At 32.2% G+C, this 20,328-nt stretch overlaps 1 protein-coding gene across 1 annotated transcript in view; it reads left to right on the top strand.

Moving 5' to 3' along the window:
- Positions 1-20,328, top strand: part of LOC105625613 (Down syndrome cell adhesion molecule homolog) — a 93,161-nt gene that overhangs the window by 26,578 nt on the left and 46,255 nt on the right. The gene's annotated exons all lie outside the window — the stretch shown is intronic.

Here is a 20,328-nt window from a genome sequence, read left to right as displayed (position 1 = left end):
TAGTAAACGTAAACGTTAACGTTAACGTTACGTACGTACGTACGTACGTGTAGTAGTAGTAGTAGTAGTAGTAGTAGTAGTAGTGTGTAGTAGTGTGTGTGTGTGTGTGTGTGTGTGTGTGTGTGTGTGTGTGTGTGTGTGTGTGTGTGTGTGTGTGTGTGTGTGTGTGTGTGTGTGTGTGTGTGTGTGTGTGTGTGTGTGTGTGTGTGTGTGTGTGTGGGTGTGTGGGTGCGTGCGTGCGTACGTGTGTGTGTGCGTGTGTATAGGCCATAATCTTAAAAGAATTAAATTATTTATTAGCACTAAAAAATGGTACATAAACCGATTTACACTCGATTGCATCAATTGCCGTAATCATCGACACAATGCTACCAATAACCAATGCTAGCAATAACTAATTAGTAGTCTTCGGATTGTAAGAAAATTAGTAGAAAAAACCTCGCGATGATTTGAATTTATATTATATTGATATGCACCGGTGGTTTACCGTATCGATTAGCCGAATCAGAAAAGCGAACACTCAGAGCTATTGTAAATGAGCTACTAGAACAAAATATCATGAGGAAATCGAGTTCGCCATTCCCGTAGTGAAAAAAGTAGTGGTGAATACCGCACGTATGTAGATTTCCATAAATTGAATGCGGTCACTGTAAAGGATAAATATCCTTTACTGTGGATGATCAGCTAGATAAACTTGGCGACAATTGTTATTTCACGGGGGTTGGATCTCGCGTCGGGATATTACCGTATCAGATACCGATGACGGCTGATTTTAGAAAACTGCTTTTGTGACCCCAAAGGGCCATTACGAGTTTTTATGAATGCGTTCGCGCTAAATGCGCCGGCGATCTTCCAAAAACTAATGGATCAGGTATTGAGCGACTTGAAGGACTCGGTGATTTTCCCATATCTAGACGACGTTATTATACCAAAAGATAGAAGAGGATATGCATCGGCTGCGCCAGGTCTTGGATGTGTTTCGAACGCATAATCTAACTCTTAAATTGAAAAAGTGTTCTTTCTTTTCAGAGACTATAGAGTATTTAGAGAGATTAGTAAAAAAACAAGAAATCTGATCTGAAAAACGTAAGATAGACACCGCGATGCGTATGAGAGTTTCCGAGTCAACAAGTGCGGCAATTCTTAGGGCTGGTCGGCTACTTCCGACGATTTGTAACGAACTTTGCAACCATAGTTGAACCAATTGTTGGCTTGACTCGGAAGAATGACTGTGGTCAGAAAAGACCAAAGCCAAACATTCTCCACGATCAAGAACAAACTTATAACTTGATCTGTGTTGACTATTTTTGATCCGAATAAGCCAACTGAAATACATACCGATACGCTAATATTCCATTCTGTTACAGGTAAATGACGATAAGATGCAGGCGGTCGCTTATTTCAGTAAAGCCGACAGACAGCCGACCAAAGACGTTATCATTCATGCATTGGAGACGATGACGGTTGTATTGGCTTTGCGACATTTCAGAGTGTATGTGCTGGGAATATACTTTAGAGTTATAACGGACTGTAATGCGTTACGCGCAACTTTTGCAAAAAGAGACCTGCTGCTACGGATTGGTCGATGGCGATTAGAAGTGCAGGAATACATGTTCGAGATCGAATACCGTGCCGGATCTAGAATAGTGCACGTAGATGCGTTTAATCTTGTTCCGATAGGTTTGGAAGTTTAACAGATTGATATCACTGAAACTGACTGGGTACTTGCCGTCCAATTGTAAGATGAGCAGCTGGCTTGGATACAAATGAACTGAAAAATCGAGGCGTGAGACCAAACATTATTTTAATGAATATTTGATGCATAATGATAAAGTATATCGTCGTCTAACTAATGGCGGCAAGGCATGGGCAGTGCCGTGGGATGCAGATTTTGCAGATTAGATTGTGTCACGATGATGCTGGCCATCTAGGAATGAAAAAGACGTTGGAGTGTATCCAAAGAAATTACTAGTTTGCTGGAATGAGGCGACTCATAGACAAATATGTTCGCGCCTGTTTGCATTGCGCGTATTATAAGTGCACGACAAGTAAAAGGCAGTGTAAACTGAACATTGTTGAGAAGGTATCAATGCCTTTTCACAAGGTGATCATATGAGCCCTTTTGAGACTAATCGGAAAAAGAATAAGTTCCTTCTAATTATCGTGGATGCATTCACTAAGTTTCCATATAATCGAAGCGGTGTCAAAAGTCAGAAGATGTATTACGTCATAAAGATACTAACTAATCTGATTTATTTGTTTGGAATACCCACTAGAATCGTGAGCGAACAGGAGCACTGCGTTCATGTTCCAGGCGTTTCGAATATTCTGCGAGGCGTATGGTATTAAGCACATGTTGAATGTTGTTGTCGCCACTTCCCGAGCAAATGGACAGCGAATGATACAACAAGATAATTGTGCGTTGGCCATCACATCTGCCGGACAAGACACTAAAGATTGGGATGAGGCTGTGAAACAGGTCCAAAGTGCTCTTAATACGATCCATAGTAAGAGCTCTACTCCGATGAAGGCGCTCATTGGGTGTGAGACACGAGGCGTGGCAGAAGCCCGCCTCCTATCTGAAGTCCAAGATATTTTCCAGCGATTGGAGTTGGACGAATTGCGCGAGGATGTTAAAATGCATATTGATCGGAGTCAACAGGAGCCAAAAGAGCAATACGATCGATCATGCCGCGCCGCCGTGAGATATCAGAAAGGTGACCTGATACGGATCATGCTGATCCAGCAACGGGCAGCAAGAAGTTACACCCAAAGTATAGAGGGCCATTCCGAATTCGGAAGATACTAATTAACGACCATTAGGAAGTCGAGGACTTAAGGGAAGGACATAGGCGAGGACGGACAGTTGCAGCCGCTAATAATATGAAATCGTGGACCACGATTCAGAGTTCTGAAACGGTTGCGAATCCTACAAAGGCCGGTAACATTCAAAAGTAATATAAACGGTTGTAGCCGAGACGTGGTCATAGCCACAACGCGATTGATTGTTACAATGCATCGACTCAATGTAAACATTTACGGTTGTAGCCGAGACGTAGTCGTAACCACAGAAGAGTTGATTTCTATATGATATTAACTCAATGTAAACAATTACGATTATTGCCAAGATGTGATTGTAGTTACGAAGGAATTGACTTGAGGATTACTGCAACATCTCAGTATAATCAAATACGGCTATAATGTAGTCGCAGCCACAGGAAAATGAAACATTTAATTGTTATAGAGCGATACAACGATGTGAGATTCTGAATAGTAGTTGAGAGGTGGTCGTAGTCACAGGGCCTCGTTCAAAACGAGAGAACGAGCTAATTATCGTTGAATATTAGTTCGTCACTCTAGGCTTCGATCGACGCCGAAAAGTTGAAGTATATCGCGGATGCGGTAAAGATACATGCTCGGGTGATGTCCAGCGGCTGATTGACAATGATTGATTGCTGCTACGACCGGTGAGACGACTATGTTGACTAGATCGACGGATTTGGAATAGCAGATCGTAATTGCAGTTGTAATTGGCACGCACAAATATTTATACTACAGAGGCTATGATGTAAAATTCAGAAACATCGGCCTAAGGACTACATTCTAGGACGGCCGAATGTAAGGAAATTAGTCAATCCCGCAGTGGTTTGAATCTTCCGCCGAAGTCACAGCCGTGGAATATCCCTAACGCCCGCTATTGGCCGCGCTAGACCTAATGAGGGGCCGCTTCCACCGGCGTGGCGAGTACGAGACGAAGGTAGAGAAGATCATCTTGGGCATTTATGGCGGATGAACGACGGTTAAACGTAGAGCATTGTTGTAGTCGAGAGCAGTAAATTATTATAATAATTTTGCAAACGAGGTAGTAGCGAATTTTCTTACAGGATTGAATACGGATCAAGTGTAGTATTGTGACTTATAAGATAGACCCAGAATGCTCCTATGATAAAAATAAAACCAACAAAACGGTAAGAGATGCAAAATATCAGAATTTCTATCGTTCTGTTATGCGTGCATATTTACAGTAATGAAGAAGAATAGAGATACTTCATTGTTTTTACTCTCACTCACTGTTATGTCGGCTTCATTTCTATCATGAGGGCATGCTGGATTTATCTTATAAGACCATGGTAATAACGATTACAGTAATTGCAATTGAGTGCAAATCAATTTTCGTATTTTCAGTGTTGAATAATTTAATTCTTTTAAGGTTGTAAAAGTTATCGTGATAATAAAGAATAATTTAAAAAATCAAATTATTTATTAACACTGAAAATATGTGAACTAATTTATTATGTTTGTGTCAAGATGTGTTACTATTGGACAACTATTGGAAAGTATCCAGCAGCTTGTCACGTCTTATCTGATCTACTTAGTGTGCGAATGGTAACACTGTGACCTAACGCTACTGTGCGCTATACACTGAATAATAAACATCAAAACCGTCAAACGAATTCTCTAAAATATCTAACACTTTGAAATAAATGTATTAAATTTTTATATTCCACGATTTTCACATTATTATTGAACGATTTACATAGAATAAACTTGCTGAAATTGCACCGGTTCCTAAATCGCACTACTCGCTTAAAAATCAAATTATTATATTTATATACTTTCTTACGGATTTTTTAAGTTTACTACATAGTACTTCAACGTTACTTCGTTATATTCGTGACATGAAGCATAATAGGAATGTTGTTACTTACCATGTAAATATGAAACCGAAATTTACCAATAGATAGCCTTAGTTGTCAATGTAGTTGCTGTCAGACGGCGCCGTTTCCTTGTTCTGACATCTGACAAAGATTTTCAACTGACAACAATACAAATTTCATACAACAGTATAGTTTGTAATAGCGTTGAAGATGTCGAATTTTTGTGCCTGAAAACTACGATTTGCAGACAGCATTGATTTTCTGTTACCATTTGAAGAAAACTGCTGCAGAATCGCATCGAATGCTTGTCGAAGCTTACGGTGAACATGCTCTTGGTAAATCACAGTGCTTTGAGTGGTTTAAAAAATTCAAAAGTGGCGATTTTGACGTGAGAAATGAAGAACGTGAAAAACCACGAAAAAGTTTAAAGACAGCGAATTGCATTGTTGGATGAGAATGACGCTCAAACTCAACAACAACTCGCGGATCAATTGAATGTAACACGAGAAGCCGTCTCCATACGTTTGAAATCCATGGGAAAGATGGGAAAATGGGTTCTACATGAACTGAATGAAAGACAGCAGAAAAACCGAAAAACCACTTGCGAAATGCTGCTCGCCAGGTACAAAAGAAAATCATTTCTCCATCGAATTGTGACTGGCGATGAAAAATGAATATATTTTGAGAATCCTAAGTGTAAAAGATCATGGGTAACTCCAGGCGAACCATCAACATCGACTGCAAGACCAAATCGCTATGGACGGAAGACAATGCTCTGTGTTTGGTGGAATCAGAAAGGTGTGATCTATTATGAGCTGCTAAAACCTGGTGAAACCGTTAATACTGAACGCTACCGACAACAAATGATCAATTTGAATCCTTTGTATGAAAAACGATCAGAATATCAAAAAAGGCAACACAAAGTGATTTTACTTCATGATAATGCATCAACACACATAGCAAAACTGGTCAAGGAAACGATTGAGGCATTTGGTTGGGAAATACTTTCGCATGCGGTTTATTCAGACTTGGCTCCGTCCGATTATCACTTATTTGCGTCGACACGCACTTGCTCAACAGCGCTTCACTTCTTATGAAGATGTACGAAAATGGCTAGATGACAGGTTTGGCTCAAAAGAGCAACAATTTTTTTGGCATGGCATCCACAAATTGTCAAACAGGTAGAAAAAATGTATAGCTACCGATGGGCAATACTTCGAATAAAATATTTTTTATCATTTTCATGCAATAAACGTGTATTTTCTATAAAAAAATTCCGGTTTCATATTTACATATCTGGTATGTAAATAAAAAAGCGTGATAGCATTGCTATTTTTAAATAATATATCTAAGTTTGCCTCTCGCACCATTCTGCCAAACTCAGCATATATTATAAAAAAGTATATAAATGCTGGATATATCTTATATATCTATGCCTGTAATTTCAATGTAAATGCGCGTTACCCCATCATTTTATTAATCACAAATTGACATGTATCATGTCATTAGTAATGAACATATATCATTTCTCGTAAATAAAAAAGTTTAAAAAATGTTTAAAGGTCTTCAAAAAATAAGAGTTCGTATTCAGGCCGCTTATAATATAAATGGTTAGTGTCTAAACCTATTTTGGGTCGCATTATAGATCCCTCAGTATAAACGTAGCCATTATCTAATAATTCCGCAACGTTTGATTTTTGCTTGTCGTGATAGAGAAATAATAGCACGCAAACATAACAATATACGGAAGGGCTCGCATTGCATCTCTAATTTCTTAGCTATATTCTCCGGGTTTGATTTTCCGACCATTTTTGAAGGGTCATAGTATCAATATAATATGTATCAATTTAAGAGCTTCTTCGAGGAGCAGAGATTCGCTTATGTTTTTGTATTTGCATAATAGTAGTTTGCATTCTCCTGAGTTTGTCAACACTTGAGGGGACCTACAATTTAAACACTGAATCTTCAACGACGAACGCGAAAAATCGCGTATATAGGGCGCAGGTATGATCGAACCTGGATCCACAGATCACGAATCAAACAGATCAAACATTGAACGGCGAGCCACTCAGCGCTCCATTTCATCTAATTGAGTGTCGGCGTGCGAATAGTAACACTGTGATCTGACGCACTATACGCCGCATCACAATAATAAACACTAAGATCAATCGAATTCTTATTTTTTCGAAATATCTAATGCATGCTTCGATATTCACTTCGAAATAAATACGATAAATTCTGTATTTCTGATTTGTAAATTCTATATTCATGATTTTCACGCTTTTAGTATATTATTCTCCAGACAAAAATAAATGACACATATTTTTTTATACGTGTCCATACGCACTTTTAGGGAATGAAATACTTTTTAGAAAAAAATCGATTTTTCTCTTTCGAAGCAAATATTGCCGTAAGAGATGGAAAAAAATTTACTTTAGAACTATAATAAAAAAATTTTGTTTTAAACTATTTATAATAAAAATTTATAAAGAAAACAATGTTTTATTATAGTTCTAAAGTACTTTTGCTTAATTCCATTCAATTTTAATTCAGACAATTTTTTTCTATCTCTTACAGTTCCGACAATATTCCGGCAATATTCGCTTGGAAAAAGAAAAATCAATTTTTTTCCAAAAAGTGTTTTACCCCTTAAAAGTGCGTATGGCCACATATAAAAAAATATGTGTCACTTATTTTTGTTTGGAGAATAATATATTAAATATACATACTAAAAATTCATTATAAAATCGGAGAGAGATAGTTGGGTTTCTTTCGTTAGTTTTTCTCATTCTGATGATTATCTAATTAATTTATAGTTAAACTTAACCTGATGTTTCAATCTACAATGAGCTTCACTCATGACATCATAAATGAAGCCTATTGGACCTAAAATATCTGATTAAGCTAACTACTAAATTAATGAAAAAATAAAAAATCAAGCTTTAATATACGACAACATAGATAAATTACAGCAAAAAAACTTGAAACGTGATATGAAAAATAAACTGCATAACTAAAAAGATAATTATTGCTCAAAAATATTTATGTACTAATAATACCTATAATAATTCCGCAGCGTTTAATCTTCACTCGCGATGACGTTTCGAGAAGTAATATCACGCAAAAGTAACGAAGCGGCTCGCGTCGTATCTCGTCTATCTCATCTATCGACGTGCGAGTAATAATGGCCGAAGCATAGACTCTTATAACGCATAATACATAGTGCATAAGGGAATCAATCAATCGAAAATCTTCCATGGAATGGAAGGAAAGAATCTGATTAGTTGATTCATTTATGTATTATACGTTATACGTTATGCAAAAGTTGTGCTGCGACTTTAACACTGTAAACTGAAGCTATATGTGAGCGCCACTCCTCTCCTCTCCTTCTGAGTTTTTACTTTTTAAAAATAAACCGTATTCGCAAAATCGCAACTAGTTTGCTCGAGTTTCATTACGCGAATAATAACAAGATAATCGCGTGAATACTGTGAATTGTATATGTAGATTACAAAAAACCCGAGCGTTCCCGTTCTAATAATAATAAACGTATATACATACATACATACGTATTATAAAATAAATTTAAATGCGTAATATGTATAATTACGTTCACTCGGAATTTCTCTTCAGTAATCGATGCGTTTGATGCATCTAAGTGCATCTATTATTTTATTCTCATATTTATATGTTATATATATATTTATATATTATATATTGTATATATTATATATATTTATTCACTGAGTGTCGAACATGGATAAAATGATATCTTGATATATCTAGATGAAATTTTTGAACACAACCTAATATATTCCAATAGATGTATTTTTAACAAAATATACGGTATATTGTTATTCATTTATTTCCGTTTGTCCACAATGAATTTCTACACATAATATCCTGTGATTATTGTAATATTTTAATAACACAATCTGCCAATTATGTACATATAATTAAAATTGAAAATTGTAATACGAGAATGTTGAGATTATAATTAATAACTGTCGAATGCGTTACCACATTTTGTTTTATCGACTCGCAATATTGTTTTAACGTCATTTAAGATGACAATCAATTTCGTTTAATTGTGAATTTCTTTTGAAAACAAAAATTTGATTCGAAATTGTTGGGCTTGTCAAATTATTTGCTATAATACTGTACAAGATAGTCCGACGATCATCTAAAATATTTCTTTCGCTTGTTTTGAACGATATAAAAAAAATGTTTCAAATGGAAATGGAACGGTTTCGAGGGGGATGATATTTTGGTCATGTTTTTTTTTAGATAGAAATATCAAAAAGGTATGCTGATCCATTTTTTTAAATAAAATTGTATAATTTTTTTTACACAATATGATTCCTCTAATTTCTGCATATAAAAATATTAAGATAGTGATATAAAAAAATCAATAGTTTACGAGATATTTTATATTTTATTCTGATTACATATTGACTTAAAATATTAAATAACTTGTAAATTATTAACTTTTTGATAATTGTATCTTAATACTCTTATATACAAAATAATTAGAGGAAAATATATTGTGTAAAAAAAATTATACAATTCTATTTAAAAAAGTAGACTTTTACATCTTATTGGCGCCTCCACGTAGAAAAAAATGTATTGAGTTGTCCGGAAAGTTCGTGCCGACTAAAATTTAAATTTTATTGTAGTATACATTTATTAAATTTTCTGCGTTTCAATTTTCTTTCAACATCGGCACGAACTTTTCGGACGACTCAATACATGATCAAAATACGTCTCCCTTAAAACCGTTTTATTTGAAACATTTTTTTGTATTATGATATAAATATCATCAATAAGCGAGATATTTCAGATGGTCGATTTAAGTGGACTACCTTTATATTTGCTAAAATTTTGTAAATAAAAATTGGAGAATGAAATCAATTGAATAATAAAAATCATTATCATTGCTCTACAAAAATCAAAGTAACATATAAGAGAACGGAATGAATTATTTTACTAAAATTTCTAAAAATATAACTAGATATACAAGATGCGTCACCAAAATCCAGACAATTTCTTGAAACAAAATGTTTTTAATGAAAAATTAAATATTACAAAAAATCCTTTTACATGACAGTTGGAGGATCCCTGTAGAGCACAATTATTCGATATATCCCTCATTAATTTGAATGATGGCCTCTATTCTCGGTCTGAAACGTTTGCACGCACGCTATAATGTAGCGCTGTCCGTGCCGACGAATATATATATGCCTCAATAGCGGTCCTTAATGACGCCACATTGGGATGCCGAGACTTGTTTGTGACCCTTTCAACTACGCTCCATACGTAGTAGTCCAAGGGATTTAAATCTGGACTGTTGGGAGACTAGAATGAGAGCCGAGGCGAGCAATTCAGCTTATCCTGGCAGCCTCAGAGAGCATCTGTCGTATCTTTAATGTGTACGATTTGTATCGAAAATCCTCTTCGGCAATTCGGCATTGTTGGTTTACTTATACCAACAATCGATGCTAATTTTCGCAACGATTGCCCTGGGTCATTCGAAATCATCGCTTGAGCCCTTTCAACGATTGTGGAGATCCTCGCGGTGCGTTCTTTCGAGTGACTCTTCCTCGCTGGCATATTGGAACCTTCATTAGATTGTTCTAAAGCCGTATATTTTGTCATAACGTCATAAATGATCTCGGGTATCCAAAGAACCAAATTATTTCCATTGCCCAGCGCCAATAGGCCCGTAGCCAATGATCGCGGCTCTGATGATACTCCACACTTAGTTTCAATATCGCGGCCATTTTGAGAATATGACTAGCAGGCTTTCTCGCCAACAACCTCTGGCAGACAATATAGCGAAAAATTTAAATTAAAATTTATCCAGATTTTGGTGACGCATCCTGTAGATTTGAAAACAATACTTTGTTTGATTAAAATAATTATGTAACAAATTCAAGCATGATGAGTAATGCTGTAAAATTTTGAATATTTTAGCCTAAGCGTCCTACATAATTGATCCAATTTGATGATCCAATAAAAATATTTTTAGATCTCTAGCTAAATTTTTAGATACTTCAGCAAAAATCATTCTTTTCGTGCGCGCGTGTGTAATATTATTTTCGTAATGCAGAGAAACTATTATGATTTAAATATTTTCATGTCCCAATTGTTCATTTTATTTAATTTGCAAAATTTACATTAAAATATAGTATCTACAATTATAAAATATTATACATAAAAATATTTATTAAAACATACAAATAAGTTCTATTGTCACATATTTTTATATGTGCAATATAAAGTAGATAGACAGTTTCGCATCGAGTTGCATTATTTCCGATAAAAAAAATCAAATCATCAAAAAGCTAATAAATAAAGATAAACTTATAAATGGCAATAATAAACAAAAATAGAAAATAGAAGAAAGAATCAATGAATAGAACAGAAGGGCTAAAAGTCAAATTTTTCATATATTTAAATCCTTAATTAATAACAATAATTATATTAGGACTCTCAAATTTTAAACAATACAAAAAGATAAATATAATAGGTTAATGAGAGTCAGCATCGATAAACGGTTCAATTATTTAATGAACAATCAATAATCAGATATTAGATTGATGTCTTCTTTATTTTGAACATTTCGATTCTCTTTGGAGTCCTCCTGCAAGAATGATACAAGTATAGATTGATTTCGGAAATGGTATTCATACACGCGCAAAGAATGGCCTTAATTTATACAGATACAGAAGGTCTGCATCATATCTATGCAGCGATGCTTGAAAATTTCTCCTAACTGATTAGTAATCTTTTTAGATTTATAGTTTATTAATTTATTTTGACAAAAGTTTTATTAGTTGACAAAAATGTAACAATTTTAACGAAATATGTTTTATATTGAATTTTTTTCTTTTTTTCCTTTTTATTATGTAATTCTTTAATTTACAATTTTAATAATTTTGACAGTTTTTAATTCTTATACAAAAATTTATTTCGGTTCTTATCAGTTTGACAATATACATGTATTTTGTTCTTCATATTTGCAAATTTGCCTTAATGTTTACGCATATCACTCTAATAAGATTTGTTTTTAAAAAATGTCAGATTAACAACGCTGTATCTTTGTCAATTTGCGAGTGACTTAAACATTATGGATATGTAAGCTAATTATATTTGTGTCATTCTTGCTGAGGAGGTTCTCAAAAGAGAGTCGAGAGAAACATTCAAAATAAAGAAGAACATCAATCCAATCTGATTATTGATTGTTCACTAAATAATTGCGCCGTTTATTTGCTGACTCTCACATTAGTCTACTATATTTATCTTTTATATTTTATATTGTTTGAAATTCTTAAAAATACATACGTTTAGATCTATTTGACAGATCATCCTCAGTATACATATAGAATTAAAATAAATTAACACAAATTTAATAAAAATAAAAAAAACGGTTAAATACAATTTTTGCAAATTATATTATAGTTACGCAAAGTAGTGAACCTATTTCTTTATATCTATTTTCGCAATAATGCAATGGTTTCAATCTTCGTAGTTACATTCTTCTATTACATCGCAATTTGTCCGTAATGATAATAAAGTTAATTGAACATATAGAGTCATTCAGTAAAATTGTACAAGCACATATTCTGTTATCAAATTAATATTATCAGATTATAAAAATTAAATAGACAATGAATAAATGATCGTTATATTCAAAATTCTTAGTAGATATAATCCTTATTTAATTGACAATTATATTAAAATAAGCGTGATAAATAAAATTGATGTACATAATACCTCAATGTGAAAGTTTAGCCAGGATAATCCAATGATTGAAATAATGAGTCAAATTAATTCAGAGGCAAATGCGATTAGAATTAAAAAAATTAAAAACAGTTCTGTAGAAATTACTTGTGTTATATTATATAGCTTGTTATATTATATAGCTTGAGCGACATTCTGATGTTTTATAATATCTTCTTGAGAGAGGAGATGAGAGTGGAAGGGAAATAAAGATAGAAAAGGAACAATGGAAGTGAGAAGGAAAGAAAAAAGATTAGGACGGAGTTGGCAACTGTAAAATCTGTAGATATGAATTAGGTAATGCTTCAGTGTTCGTTTGCTTGTTCAAGTTCAATTTTTGATTTTTAATATAAACCATTTCGGAGATCAATCTTTTATTATACAATGATTCCTTGTTTAAGATCTTTACATTTTTCCAACTAAAATTGTGGTTATAGTTAATACAATGGTCAGTAATCATCGATAGAGAATCAGTTTTTTTATATCCAAAATAGGTTCATTTAGTCTTGTTTTTAATTTTCGTTTGATTTGTCCTACATAACTAGCTTCACAGTCCTCACAAGATATTTTGTAGACAACATTTGATTAGCTAAATGATCTAATTTATTTTTACTTCTAGTTATGAGGCTTTTTATATATTTAGGATTGAATATGATAGTTTGCAATTACATTTATACTATAGGTAAAAAATTTTCCGAGATAGATTTTGTATATGGAATTGTAAAGAATTTTGGACACTATGATTGACAACCATAAGATTATTTTTAATAGCACAAGAAAGTCACTTGTTCAGGGAGATTTCTTAATTTTCACTCACATCACCCTTTGAGGGTCATAAAAAAGGTGTGCATTGCATTGTTGCGATTGAAAATAAATATGAAGAAATAGGTTCACCACTTTGCGTAACTATAATTTGCAGAAATTGTATTTAACCATTTTATGATTTTTATTAAATTTGCATTTATTTATCTACATGTATATACTAAGGATGACCTGACAAATAGGTCGAAACATATGTGTTTTTAAAAATTTACATATATTGGCTCTTAGCCCTTCTCTTATTCATTTTTGCTAATCAAATAACTATGCAGCATGAATACCGGCTTTCTTAATTAGTACTTTATGCTCTGTTATATTGCAGAAATGCTGACAATATCTATTAGAGACGCTAAAAGAGAAATGCAGATGCACATTGTTGCATCCAACGGAGAACCACTCCATTCATTTACCTTTCTGATGAGGAAATCACGAAGGAACTTCCTCCTTTTCTCTACATCCTCCGACCCTTTTCTCTCACCATTCATTCTCTGTCCCTACATGCTATTCCGTCTAATTAAATCGGAGCTCCTTTGAGAGTTTTAAGCGCAACGTTTCCAGTTTTACTTCGAACCATTTACTTCTCTGCTTTTTAGTGTCCTATTTCTTTGACGACGGCAATTTTACTTATGAACCGGATTAAATAACAGAAGCTGATTATTTCCTATTTCTATTTTAAAAACAAGTGTCAATATCAAGGTAGCACAACGTATATGTATAATTTGAAATGGCTAAAGTTGTGGCCAAATTACTTTATTCGTTAAAAATCTGATTTTTTACTGTTATCATAGAAGAAAATGGAGTGCGTGATATTTAAATAATTAACAATTTAAAGACTTTATAATTATATATTATAATTTTTATGATCTTATTCATTTTATGTATATTTTGATAAAAAGACATGTGAAAATGGTAAGGAAAACGTAATCGTTTACTACTATAATTCATGATAATTATTATTGCCCGTTTATGAAGCTCTGTTTTTAGATTCATTTAAGTAACGAAAAGCTATGATGTATAGATTATTTATATTAATAACTTCAGACTTAAAATAGAAATTTTCCACTTGGCAGTGTGTTAAATATTTCGAGGAAATAGCAATTCGATTAACACGTGGTCTTGAGGTCTGTTATTACGATATACGATGTTATTTGTACACGGTCCCTGTGCTACTATTAAGGAGAGAGCTATTTCATGTATCGTAGCATTATTATCTTATAAAACGTGAATTCTATGTACGTGAATAATTATCATGTTTATCCAAACATAATTTGCATAATTTAAATAATAATCTATGATTACTTATTACCATTTATTACAAAATAATCCTAGATGAATATACAATACTTATGCACAATGAATAAATTATGTATGTGTGAAACTTTCCAATTGAATAATTATAGATCATTATTTTGAAAAAAACCAGAAATTACAATATAACAATTATAATTTTACCACAATATATCGCAATAATTATTTCTTTGACGATGCTTCTATTGTACTTCTGTTTTTCATATAATCGTTTTGATTGTAATTAATTTACCTAACATTGAAAAACGTGTAATAATATACAGGGTAGACTATTTTAATCAATACATTTAAATATCTCAAAAAGGAGTTTTTTTCAAAAAATCTTTTAGATAAAAATTTTATGATTTTAAGCAGAAAAGAAGAAGACCTTGAGAGATTGACCTTCAAAAAACTTTCTTAAGGTCAGGTTAAGATTATAGTTCTTTACTGCATATTCTTGTACTTTATTTCAAGAGTTTTCTAAAACATTACAATAAAGTATTTTTTTTTTTTCATTAACTGCATTTCGAGTTATGGAGTTTAAAAATTACGGTACTACCGACATTTGCATTTTCTAAGGTGTCCGATGGCTAAAATCATTTAAATGTTGTTCATAACCTTGATATCATGGGTCAATGCCAAGATCATTGGAAGTTATTCCTTTTATTTTCATTTTTGCACTAAAAATTCATTTTTACGCGGACACCTTAAATAATGCAAATGCCTCCGTATCGTTAATTTTCAAACTTCATAATTCAAAATGTACTTAACAAAAAAATACTTTATTACATTTTGGAAAGCTTTTGAAATAAGCTACAAGAATAAAAAATGAAGGATTTCATTTTAAAAATTTTATGCAACTTTGATCTATCTTTAAGGATGTTTTCTTAAGATCAAGCAGGGTCACTAGCTTCTTTCCCCTTGAAACTATAAAACTTTTGCCTGAAAGATTTTTTGAAAAATTTCTACTTTTCAAGAAATTCAAACATATTGATTAAAATGGGCTACCTTGTATATAGAATTGGTTAAAGTGAATAATTCATGTAATAAAATATCGCGATGTGTGTATAAATTGTTTGATAGTAAGATTCGTAGAACAAAAATTTAGTACATTTATTTCAAAGCACTGATTACATTTCGAGGAAATAAAAATTCAGTTGTCACGCGACCTTGGTGTTTATTATTTAATTATTGCGATGTGGTTTTGTCGTATTACACTGTCACGGATTACAACTGGAACTAAGTGATTCTTATAGATATTCTTATAAATATATTTTTATTACTGAAAACAAATCCGTAAATGAAATTGTTCTATCACGTCAGGTTTTCGAGAAAATTAAATGAAATTGAATTAAAAGTGTAAAAAATGGAAATTTTTTGTGATAACATATCTAAAAAGTGTTTATAAATTTGTTTTCAACTACAAAAAATTTATGAGTCACTTACTTTATTGACTGCTTTATGCAAGAAGTTACAATAGTTACAATAAAAAAGTTACAATAAAAAGTTATAATAGTTACAATAAAAAGGAGGAAACTTAAATCTGTAGATATAATATTTTGAGGACCGTTCATGCAATTTGAATAATTACTTGTTTTGTATTTTTTTACAATAAATGGGAGAATGACGGAAAAATAATACAGTATATACGTTATACTTATATGCATTTATATGCAATGCTTATATGCATCTTTTTCCATAGAATCCAATTATAGTGCTATTATTTTGATTTAAATCAAATTTTTGTTAATTATTTAAACGATAATTGTTTAAATAAATGTTGATAATTTTGATTTGAGATTCACAATGCGATCTCACAAATTATTATATGCAGATGATTATTCAAATTACATATAAGCAATTCTCAAAGGATTACATTTGTCTATGCATTTCAGCTCCCTTCTTTTCGGTATTATTGTTGTTTCTTGCATAAAGCCGCCAACAAAGTAAGAGACTCTTATAGATTTTTTATCGCTGAAAATCCGTGAAATTGCTCTATCACGTTACGAAATATTTTAATTCGAAAAATTCAAAAATGTCATTTTTGGCATCTTTAGTATTAATTTTCTTTAAAACCTGACGTGATAGAGTAATTTTATTTACGAATTCGTTTTCAGCGACCAAAAATCGATAAAAATCACTTGGTTGTGAAAAAACCATTCATGTTTATAAAAGTTTAAATTTGTCGAACAGTATTATCATTCATACATCGACGCTCTATCAAACAAGTTGTATTGCGAGCTGCACATATCTGATGTTCTTATAATTATTTCCTTATTATTATTAGGATTCGTGAGTATTATGTAATTATATCTGTGATCAAAGAATCTAATTTAAGAAGAGAAGGAGGAGGATTAGAAGGCAGCGGAGCAATCATAAAGTGTATATTATTAATAAGTGAGTAACATTATATATTATTTATTTGTACGAATATTGAATGCTTATATTCATTTCTTTAATTATTTACAAATGAAATTTAGAAAAAGAAATATTTTTTTTGTGAATTAATAGAAGATCAAAATTTCAATATACAACGAATATGTAACTTTAATTGGGGCGAAAAAACAGTACGAAACGCAATTTTTGAAAACTTTATTAATCAACACGACAGACAAGATACATATTTCGTTCGTACACGCGTGCAGAAAAGCAGCGTGGCAATTATTACTCTTTGTTTTATCTCTTCCGGTTGCATCGTCGTTGTGCCATGTGAGTTGGAAGTTGCGGGGAAAATGAAAATGGATTGCGCCTTCTTTTTTTGGCGCAGAGTAAGCTATTCCGTTGATTCGAAAGGGCGGTGTTCGAAATGAAAATAGATCGATGAGCAAGATGAATATGCTTCGTTCTATCGATGAGTTCGCTGGCTAACATGCACCGCGCGCTGACAATGATGAGTTGGGTATTTCAAAGTACATGGCGGATATCTCGAAAAAAAACGGGGAATTTTGTTAGAGAGAGTAATTTCCATCGAACGTTACTATCGCGAGAAATAGCCTGTTATTAGAAGTAGATAGATTTATTTTTGAATTTGATAGCAAAATACGCGTGTACGAACGAAATATATTTCAATCTATACCCGTTTCAATCTATTCATAGATAGAACGATTCTCTTTAAGAGAAACGCCAATTTTGACCATTCTGGCTCCGCTTATTCCAATTTTTTCACTTCTTGTGTTAAATGTACAATAAATACAGGATATTGAAAATGTACACTGTTAAAAAAAAAAAATGAGTAAAACTCCTGTTTAGGGAAACTTTCTCCATGACCTTGACATGTTATCAAAGTCAAGGAACTTAAGTAACCTCCAACAGGTTTTAGCCATCGCTTCATTAAAAAATTATGAATAAAGAAAAGTTACAAAAATAACGTCTTATTTCTGCTATATATACCATATCTCCTAAACCAATGCCGTCCTTCCGTCAAATAATTTTTGCAGAAAATCACAAAAATGTGCTGGAGGTCTTTCAGAGTCATGACCTTGACGATTCTCCCCTTCGACTTTCACTCCTCCTCTCATCCCTCCTCCTCTCTGCAAAGGGGCGCACGATTCTCACCTTCGACTCTCACTCCTACTCTCCCCCTACTATTGTAAAATCAATCTCAATCTACGTACAACGTGCTCCTTTGCAGTAGGGGAGGAAAGATGAGAGTCGAAGGGGCCCTTTGCAGGAGGGGGAGGGAGAATAAGAATCGCTTCTCATGGAAAATCATAATATATATTTTAAAATAGAGAATTTTTGTTTCATGTAATAAAAAGGAGACTTTATTTTTCAAATTTTTTTTGTTCATAACTTTTTAATGAAGGACGGCCAAAACCTGTTGTCACTCAGCATCATGACCTTGGTAATATGTCAAGGTCAAGGTCATCGGAGAGGGTTCCCCTAAACAGAAAAAATAAACATTTTTATCAAAAAATGTTAATTTTAACTTAAAGACATATAACATTTTTGTCTCAAAAAGTCCACTGTACGTCTTTAAGTTAAAATTTACATTTTATTTTTAACAGTATATATTATATATATATAATACAAATAATTGTAACGATATAAATAATATCAAAATAAATATTCACCGAAAACAAGAATAGGAATTTACAAAGAATTGGCACCTTCGGCAATTCTAGTGAAATACCATTAGCAATTCTAATATACATATGTATCGCCTATAATAATATTAGTTTTATTTTTGTCAATTTAATCAGAATTAAAAAAAATAAAAATCTGCATTTGTGTCAATAATTTTTTTTTATCGAATATAAAATGGAGAATGATTTTAAAGGAAAAATATAAATAATAATTAGAAAAATTTGCATTTATTAGCAATTTTATTTTCGACAGCATTCCAAATTATCGATGCATACACGGAAAGAATTATCTTTTAAAATTCATCCTGAAAATATGGTAGTTGTGGTACAAAATAATATTTTAAAGATTTTTACTGTGTACTTCACAATAAAATTAATCAAACTTATTTTATATTTTATTGTAGTTTTATTAATAAATAAAAAAATTTACATAAAATTCTTTGTAATACAATATTGTCCCATATTTTTAGAGCAAAACTCTATAAAAAAATTCTCGTGTACAAGAAATCTATAACACGAAAAATATCATAGTTTTGAACACTAATAATTTTATGTTCTACGTTTAAAAATCATATTTTACTGAAGAATGACTATATATGTTTCATATATACGAAAGTTTAAAATGAATATAACAAGAGTGTACTATTGTGTTGTATAAATTATATATATTGTACATTATAAGATACGTTACATAATACAAGAATAATCATTACGTTTAATTCGCCTCATTATTACAGGCAACAGCCTCAATAATCTATCACGCGAACATCCTTGATCTCAGAACATTAAAACGATAGAAAGAAAGAAAGAATAAAAAAAAACTGTATCTTGTGCAAATGTATAAAGAGAAGATCGTGATTAAAAGCAACATCGATTTCGGAATTCGACGGAATTCTTCATAATTAAAGCAATTCGTTTTCATGTACATAAAATGTCGTTAGCATAGATGAGTTCCTCTTCGTACAGATGCATTGTTGCGCAATATAAAACTGGCACGGTGTTTCTCCGGGAAACGTGTTCTGAAAGGTATGCTCTAATGCCTCCATTAAACGAATTCATTGGACAAGTGCACGAGAATCGAGCTCCGGTCCGAGCTCGTTATAACGGCTATCATGCCACGTATGGATCGACGCTGGTCATCAGTTCGAACGACAAAAATGCCGCATATCGCTCTTAGGACACAAAATACAACGAAAAAATTCCCTCTCTCGAGATTTTTTTTTTTTGTATTTTCATGTCGCTATTTTATTCTGATCGAAACGAAATTTTCTCGCTTTTGTAATATCGATGTTAATTACAATCATTAACTCGATAACTGGAAAATTACAATATGTAACGCACAACATACAAATGATTCACAACTACCTATACATGACGCTTGTTTGTAATATTATATGCAATTTGTAGAGACTTTCTAATAGCAAATATCGCAATAAACATCATCCTTATTAAGATATATTTTGATGACATCGACCAATAAATCATAAAAGTGGAAAATAAATTTCTTTTGATGTGTTTCGTTTTGTAAAAAAAATTTAAAGTTTTTAATAAAGACCGCTATCTATATATATATATATATATATATATATATATATATATATATATATATAATACACTAACTATATATATATATTATAATATATACTAATTACTTACTATTACTTACTAGTTACTATTCTTACTTCGTAATTACGTAT

Source organism: Atta cephalotes (genome assembly GCF_000143395.1).
Source record: "Atta cephalotes unplaced genomic scaffold scaffold00003, whole genome shotgun sequence".
Taxonomy (NCBI): domain Eukaryota; kingdom Metazoa; phylum Arthropoda; class Insecta; order Hymenoptera; family Formicidae; genus Atta; species Atta cephalotes.
This window is presented reverse-complemented; position numbering and strand designations above follow the sequence as displayed.